This window comes from Rattus norvegicus, chromosome 18 (genome assembly GCF_036323735.1).
Source record: "Rattus norvegicus strain BN/NHsdMcwi chromosome 18, GRCr8, whole genome shotgun sequence".
NCBI lineage: Eukaryota > Metazoa > Chordata > Mammalia > Rodentia > Muridae > Rattus > Rattus norvegicus.
In genome coordinates, this window is record NC_086036.1 from 5987391 (window position 1) to 5993764 (window position 6374).

The window sequence follows — 6374 nt, forward strand, 5'->3', positions numbered from 1 at the left end:
CTAGGTTCTGATGATTCCAAGAGGCCTTGGTTTCTGTTGCTTAGGTTCCTGTACTTGCCCCTTGACATCTGGTTATGTCTGGGGTTAACTGGTCTTACTGTCTCTGACAGTGGCTTGCCCTATTGTAAGTGTATGTGCCAGTACTCCTGGGAGGCCAGCTCTCTCCTGGTGAGATTTGCGTACCGGTAGCTGTGGCACGGGTTCAGCTCCAGCTGGCTACAATCAACTTTCTAAAAAGTGTGTGTGTGTGTGTGTGTGTGTGTGTGTGTGTGTGTGTATGTGTATCTATACAGTGTGTTGGTGAAAACTATGGATAAACAATTTAATTCTAAGGACTGTGTCCTGCAGTTCCATTATCTGCCAGAGTTTCAAGGCCACTAACCCTGGCCTTGAAACTCTGGATGAAAGAATGGTGGTGTGAGGCATCTACCAGGGCATGGTTTGGAGCCTTTCCTCATCCCTAGCCTTCCTTCAAGAGGAGGGAATCTGCCAGAGATGATGTTATTCCCCTTACTATGGGAGTTGGTATAAATTTTTACTTATTATCTTTATGTGCATGTGTGTGCACACATATCTATGTGCAGGCATGCACATGTAACAGTGCCCCTTTGGAGGTCATAGGACAGCTTCTGAGTCAATTCACTTCTACTTTGGTCTGTGAATGGAACTCAGGTTCTCAGGATTATGCAGCAGGATTCTGGGCTATCTCTTTGTCCCCCCCCCCCCAATGGGAATTTAAAAGAAAATTCTTGATCAGGAAATGATGTGCTTGAACAGGTGCATTAGGTCCATGCCTTCAAAGGTGTGCAAGACTTTGGTGGGAGGAGCTGGAAGAAGGGATTGCATCGCTTGCATGGGCTCTCATGTAAAGACATGGTTTTCTTTGGAGCCTTGAGTTTTCTGCTTCACTAAGATTAAGATTATGTATATTGTATGGGAGACTCTCAAATACAGAATAGATTGAAGATCAGCAGATACACTGTTGTGGGAATGCTGTGTCCTTCCTAAATCCATAGGTTGAAGCCTAAACTCCAAGGTTATTTTCTACCCCAGAGTGACTAAAGAATTTATTAAATTCATAGAGTTAAATTTTATAGTAACAGTAGTGGTGATACTTAGAGATGGCCTAGTTTAAACACTATATTTAGCAATAGAACCTTTATTTAAATTTTCCAAACACAACCTTATAAATGCCTTCTTACCTCTGAAGAGGTAAAGGTAAACTGAATGATATGAAAGGAAAAAGCCAGGTGCCTAGCTGTTATGCTTCCCTCTTCCCACAGGCATGCATACATCCCACAGCTACACAGTAGCTTTATGGAACACAGCTTGAAAAGTGTGATCCAGCTAAACATGCACATGTGTCAAAAGCATCAAGAAATAAACAGTAAAAAAGACCAGTTAACCAATGGGAAAGTGAAAAATCTACATAAAGTAAATTCTCTGGAAAGGATTTACTAATGGCTGATAAAGGAAATCTCTGTAGTCAGAAAATGTTGATTGAAACAAGAAGGGAAGGAACTTTATAAGACTGGTAAAAATGCAAATATGTGTGTTACCAAGAAGTTACAGAAGCATAGTTCTAAAAATACTAATTGGGCAGCATTCCAAATTTCATTTGTAATTATTCTCTAATTCAGAAATATTTCTAACAATCTGTTCTATAGGTAGTCCAAACAAGTGCACACAGATAAGATCTTTGAACAAACTTTTGTGCCTTGTTTTTAATAAAGAAAAGTTAGAGGTAACATGTGGGGCAGCAGGCAGTGAAAAGTTCCCTGATTCCTGGTTGAATCCCTGGGGGACCCTAAAAGGGATAGCAGGTGCATTCCCAGCCTCCCAGATCAGGGCCTGACTAGCTGCAGCCCCCCACAAACCCCTGTAGAGAGGTTTGAGACAGACCAGTCACGTAAAACAATGCCCAAAGCCCCTCCTCCACAGGTGAAGATGTGACCACAGGTCATGTAAGCTCAAGACAGATCAGTCATAGAGACAGGACCAAGCCCATGAATATGTAGATGAGGTGAGGTCTTCCCAAGCTCTCAGAGCAAAGCAATAGGAAGTACCTGCTGTCATACACTGACCCATCCAAAAAACTACTTAACTGCCATGTTCAGAATTAAAGGTGTGCAGGAATTATTCCATCATCTGAGAACTTCAGTTATAAGAGCTGTAACACTGCTGCTTGGGGAAGAGATCTGCTTTCCCCAAAATTGCCACCAGAAGATCCCCTGCACCCCTCTGCTAATCAGTCTCCTGCTGGCTCAGCCCAGCCCATCAACCTAAGTGGGAGGCCGCAGCACAAAGGAGAAGACCTGCAGCTGAGCTTCCCTCTCGGTGCTCAGTTCCCTCACTGGACCCATGGACCTAGCTGGTGAGAGATCTCTGTGGGAGAGCAACCCAGGGCCTGGTGCCAGAGCCCCACAGTAACATAAATGACTGACAGTAGAAAATTTAAATTACAACATTCATACTATGAAACACTGTGGATTAAGTCTTAAGTGATAGCAACAAACAGAATAATGGGGCTGGAGAGATGATTCAGTACTTAGGGGAACTTGCTCTTTCAGAGGACCTGGGTTTGGTCCAAACACTCATAATTTGACAGTAACTCCAGTTCCAGGGAGTTACTGACACATTATTCTGGTTTCCTTGGGCACTGCATGTGTATTATACCCATACATACATGTATGCAGGGAGGTGAAACACTCATACACAAAATAAAAATAAATTTTTATTTTTATGAAAAAAGCTGGGTCGTGATGGTATATGATCTTAATCCCAGTGCTCAATAGGCAGGAGTATTTATGTAAGTTCGAGGACAGTCTGGTCTACATAGGGAGCTCCAGGCCAACCAGGGATATATGCATCATAAAGGAAGGAGGAAGGGAGGGAGAGAAGGAGGGAGGGAGGGAGGGAGGGAGGGAGGGAGGGAGAGAAGGAGGGAGGGAGGGAGGGAAGGAGGGAGGGAGGGAGCAGGGAGGATAAAAGTCATAGCTAATGTAACAAGATGACAAATTGCAAGTTTAAATAATGTACCCAACATGCAGGGAATATAGCACACAAAAGTCATCAGGATTGATCTAACTTTCAACAAAAGTACTACAGAAAAGTTACTAAACTCTGAGATATATTGTCCAATTTGAAGATTCAAAACGGGTCAGTGCATGGCAAGTTAAAAGGATTTGACAGCTACATCTTAGCTGAAAACTGTTTATGTGTAAGCACCAACAGGGTAAAAAAGTTTGGAATACTCCTATAGATTTCAGAGTATGAAAAAATGTTTCTACAAGACTACTCAGAAAATTAAGCAAGCATTCTCTGGCCATGTTGCCTATGCAGAGCAAGGAGACCTGATGAACCGCACCTGATTCCCCCCAAGACATCTAAAGGAGATGCAAGCTGTCTAGCTACTGATGGATGAGCTAAAAGAGAATCGGCTGCATTGAGGGTGGCCAGAACTCCCAGAGTTCCTGGAGACAAGAAGACCTGAGTGGGCCAGATGTGGACTCTAGGAACGAGACAACCAGCCTGTTTTCTTGGGACATGTCCAATTGAGCCAACTGAGAAGGGGTCAGAACTCAGGTGAGAGAAGCGAGTTCCCAGAAGCTGCATAATGGGAAAGCAGCCAACTGGAAGTGAGGTCATCATTCTTGTCAAGGGAAATACAGGTGGGAAGTTCCTAGTGGTTGGAAGGCATCCCAAAGAATCCTTGCAAACCTCAATGAAAGAAAGGGCCCTTGTTGAAATTTTCCAGATTCAGGAAGTGCAAAAGCATTCAGTTATGAAAAGCATTCCCGTCATCTGCTGTCGACCCTTCCCCCTGCAAGCCAGAACTCAACAGAAGCCATGGGAGATGCCCGACGAGAGGAAGAGGAGAAGATGGACAAGGAATGGCCGTGAAGAAGTTGAAGGCACACACACTGAAAAGCTTCCGTCCACAGCAAACCCTCACCGTGCAAGGGAAAGACATAAAACTTAGAAGTCAAATCTAAAGGTTTGTCTCTCACTGGGTTCCAGGTATTCCTGAGTTACAGCCTATGTGTTTAGTACTCTTGTCATCTATGTGACCACATACCTGACAGAAATAACTTGAGGCAAAGAGTTATGTAGGCTCTTGGGTCTCAGTTCACAATTTCTTGGCCCCATGCACTTGAATAGAACATCACAGTGGTAGGATCCTATAGCAGAAGACAGATGTGTGTATCACAACAGTCAGGAAGCAGATGGATACAGGAAGAAGGATATTATAGCCCCCCAAGTACCCATCCCTTATGACGTGCTTTTTCCTTTTTTCCATTTCTTATGATTGTGTATGTGTGTTTAGTGCACATCTTATGTGTGTTCCAGCCCTAGTGTACACCTGTGTGTACATGTCCCTGTTAGCATACACTTTGTATATGTGTTTCTTGTGTGTGTGTGTACGCGCACATTTGTGTTTGCACGCACATGCACGCACATGCCTAAGGTTGATGTTGAGAATTATCTTCTATTGTTCATCTACCTTATTCTCTGAGATAGGGTCTTGAAGATGTGGCTATTCTCACTTAACCAGCTTTCTCTGAGGATCCACTGTCTTTTCCTTGTGAGACTGGAATTATAGGTGAGTCACCACCGTATGGCATTTATGTGGGTTTCTGGAGATATGAACATGGGTCCTCACACATACACTGCAAGCACTTAACCCACTGAGCCATCGCCTCAGCCCCTTGTGACCCACTTCTACTCCCTCTCAATTTTCAGAACTCCCCCCAAACAACACCATCAGCTGGGAGCCAAGCATCCAAAACATGAGCCCGTTGGGGGACATTTCGGATTCAAGCCATAACACTGTGTTACAACGGAAAGTGACTTGTCACTGTATAAGGACACTCTGAAGAGTTGCAGGACTCATGGGGCTCACATCCAGAAGCAAGGGAGAAGCAGCCCTTGTGAATCCAGTGTTCAGGGTGAGAAGGTAATAGATAGGTCTATATGTCGATCCTTGCACGCTCAGGTAGCGATGCGTTAGTTTGTCAAGTGGCCAGGGGCAGTGCTGAATACTTTATTGCCTCTTTGCAGCTAAAGTGCAGATACCGTCATAGAACGAGGACGTCAAGAGGAGGAAGCATGTCTCAGATCTCAGGGCAATAGAATCGGAAGTGTTTGTGTTTGAAAATATTTGTGCTACAAGATATTCAGGGGAGGGGGGGAGGATGTTAAGGTGTATTGAATTCTCCAGAGAAACAAACACCAAGGTGTGTAGCTATATGCTTATACATGAATAGCATTCCACACATATATTTGAAATATAAAGGGAATGAGGAAGAGGTGAGGGAAAAGGAGGTGAGGGAAGGAGGGAGAGGGAGGAGAAGGAGTTGAGGGAAGCTTAAGGAGTTGGTTTGTGCAATTAGGAAAGGTTGCGCAATCATATATCCCAAACTCTTCTGGAGGGGAGAATCAGAAGCCTTGGTTGGGAAGACCTGCAGTTCCAGTCTACTTGAACCTGTGGTGGGTGAGGAGTCATTTTTTATAATAGGACATAATTATAATAGGACTTTAATTATAAGAGGCTCTCTGTATTATAGAGCATAATCAGCCTCACTCAAAACTCACCAACATGAATCACAACTCCACTCTAGAAAATCCTTCACAGAAAAAATCCATAATAATGTTTGACTACATACCTGGACTCTATGAAGCAGACACACTGACACATAAAGATGGTCATACTGGAACCATTAATATTTGGGGCAAGAAGTAAAAGGGTCCGGTCTGACTCTGTCTCCCACCATCACTATTTTTCCTGAGATCTGCATAAGGAGACTAGCACCCTGTTCTTAGTCCTGAACTAAAACCTGAGTCCCCACTGAAGCTTCCTGCTGACCCTCCTTCACCATGCCTTTCTGTAAGGCTAGGAGATTCCAAAACCAGGGGTATACATACACCTGGAATCTTTGCCTATAAGGGTAGGCAACATCTCTGGTACACAGGACTGCAGAATGCCCCTTCAGGAGATAAGAGCCTGTGTACAGCTCATTCCTAAGACCATTCTCCAGAGCAGCCTGCACCACCTCCAGAAACTATATCACTCCCATCAAAGGCAGCTATGGTGCTGATGAGGGAAGATGAGGATACAGGAGGGTGTGCTGGATACAGCTTTTTGCGATGGGGTAGATGTGGTGAAACAGATCTAGCTCTCACTACCACACATTTGACCAAGATCCTTCACAGAAAAAGGATCAAGATCTTGAAAGTCTGAGCACCCTTTACTTAAGCCTCATCTTCCAATTCATTAGAAATTTTGTTTGTCTAAGTAAAAAGATATGTTGGAGAAATGCAGTTGAAACAAAATTGTCTCGAGTCTAGGAGCACTAGACACAAAGGTAGGGATG